This window comes from Dipteris shenzhenensis, chromosome 21 (genome assembly GCF_047967505.1).
Source record: "Dipteris shenzhenensis isolate YYH24624 ecotype China chromosome 21, Dip_SZ_1.0, whole genome shotgun sequence".
Taxonomy (NCBI): Eukaryota; Viridiplantae; Streptophyta; class Polypodiopsida; order Gleicheniales; family Dipteridaceae; genus Dipteris; species Dipteris shenzhenensis.
The window spans coordinates 6,343,107-6,345,470 of record NC_141616.1 but is presented as its reverse complement, the minus strand read 5'-3'; the positions used below and the strand labels follow the sequence as shown (position 1 = coordinate 6,345,470).

Sequence of the window (2,364 nt, the reverse complement as noted above, 5' to 3'; positions counted from 1 at the left end):
AGGAGGGACGAGCCTAGACACCGACACAAAAGATTTGCATTTGGCCCACCGACTCCTCCAACCAATCACGGTGACATAAATTAGCAAGCTAGTGGGTGTGAACGAGCAAGTGCGGTGGGCATCCTCCAAATTCTATTTCGTACTCTATGGAGAATGGGAGGGCACACTTTTTGTTCACAAGATTTAGGGCTTAAGTGGAGGGCTAGGGTTTAGGGCTTCTTTGCAAGCTTTATAAAGGCAGCCCGGCTTCGAAAGGAAGCAATCAATTGTGTCGACGTTTCCTTGAGCGTCTGTATTTGTTCTTTGCCTGGCTAGTTCTTTTCGACGGAAGGGCCGAAGTGATGACACTCTTTCCCCATATGATCGACGCTGATTCGATCTCCTTCTTGTAGCTCTTTAGAGCATCAAGCCAGATTCGTCTGATCCGCCCCTTCCCTTGTCTCTGATGCTTCGTAGCAGTATCAAGGTTAGACTCCTTCAGATCTGAATTTTTCGATCCCTTCATTTCGAACTGATTGTAGATTCATTGATATGTCCCTCTGTTCCAGAGGCGTGTCGTTGTTTCTTTGGTTGCCTCTTATTAGAATCATACATCCGTCAAGCTGTGTAGTCTTCGTGTAATTCGAGTCACTTTGCTGACGCAAGTGCCCTATCTGATTGCTGTCTTTCTTGTATCGTCGTTGGTTTTCTGAGTAGCCGATAGTGTTGGATGTGGGTTTCTTGCCGGATCTGGAAGTGAGGCTAAATATGGGGCTTGTTTTCACCCGGTCTAGGATGAAGCCAGTTCTCGATTCATTTCTACGTTTGTACCTTGTTTTCCATCGCAACATTATTAACGCTTCAAGAAAGGCAGGAGTTGCTTTTTCTTTCAAGATAATATAAATTCTAGTTATATCATTATGCGGGGTTCGTCTATTTGTTAGGCTGGAAATAGGCCCTTCACAACAAGGATATGCTGTTTAAACAATGCTCCTTATTCAAACCCACTATTCCTCAAAGCCAAAACCACTGCCCTGCAACCGTTCTTTGTGAGGGTTCTCAAGTATGTTTTGCATTTGAAACTATCGTGTTCCCTCCCGTTTCCTCTGTAAACTGCAACCCTCTGTAGTGCTAGTTCTCATTGGCTTGCCAAATCTGCCATACTCTTTGCGCCATCTGACAGTATAGAAAACAGTAATGTTGGCCTCCGACCTTTTCACAATGTGCATGTTGAGCGTTACAGTATACGAATCTTCTATTCTTGCATGCATCTATTGTAGATTTTAAAAAGCATGCAACACCTCTACACATTCAGCATCGTCAGCTTTGCGAAAGCTATGTTGAAAAATATTAGTACTTAAATCAATTCTATTCGAGACCGTAGATTGTATTTGAGACCTTAGAATGGGTATCCACATAACGTACATGTAAATTCGAATCGTCTTATCCATATTGGTAAAGAAGATGGGTATTAACATGAGTTAACCTCACCCCAATTTCATAGGCCAACATAAAAGAATTTTTCAATTGATAAAAAATGTGAAAAAGATAATTTAATTGATGAAGATAGGCACTAAGATTAATATCTACAGGTAGAAGATAGGAGATATTAGGTAGAAGATAGGAATTGCAGTTTGATCCAAAAATTGTATATTTAGAGTCTTTTAATACTTTACTCTAGATATAATAGTAACATCAATAAACACATCAATCGAAAACATAATACTCTAACAACTAAATAAATTGGTGAAGATAGCCACTAAAATTAATATCTTTAGGTAGAAGATAGGAAATATTAGGTAGAAGATAGGAATTGCAATCTCATCCAAAATTGTATATATAGCGTTTTTAGTGAAATTAATACTTGACTCTGGATATAATAGTAACATCAATAAACACATCAATAGAAAACATAATATTCTAACAACTAAATAAATTGGTGAATATAGGCACTAAAATTAATATCTTTAGGCAGAAGATAGAAGATAAAAGATAGAAATTGCAATCTGATCCAAAAATTGTATATATAGCGTTTTTAGTGAAATTAATTGCAATCTGATCCAAAAATTGTATATATAGCGTTTTTGGTGAAATTAATACTTGACTCTAGATATAATAGTAACATCAATAAACACATCAATCAAAAACATAATATTCTAACAACTAAATATTGTTGCGTAGGAAAAATGAGGAGTATGGCAAGGACAATCGTAGAGAAAGTATAGTAGAAACTCAAGTGGCTAGATGACTTCATCTCGCTCGTAGATATTTCTACTATTATGTCGTTGTTGATAGAATTGCTCTCTCTCTCTCTCTCTCTCTCTATACCAATAGTATCACCTTTGTCTCGTTGGCCTCCCCCCCTTTCCTTTTCCTCCTCCCTCC

At 38.0% G+C, this 2,364-nt stretch overlaps 1 non-coding gene across 1 annotated transcript; it reads left to right on the top strand.

The window, feature by feature from the left end:
• Nucleotides 1–332: 332 nt before the first annotated feature.
• LOC147888416 (small nucleolar RNA Z103) lies at nt 333–428 on the top strand. The gene has a single exon (XR_015543075.1). It is a non-coding gene; the product is annotated as a small nucleolar RNA Z103 (small nucleolar RNA).
• Nucleotides 429–2,364: the final 1,936 nt, after the last annotated feature.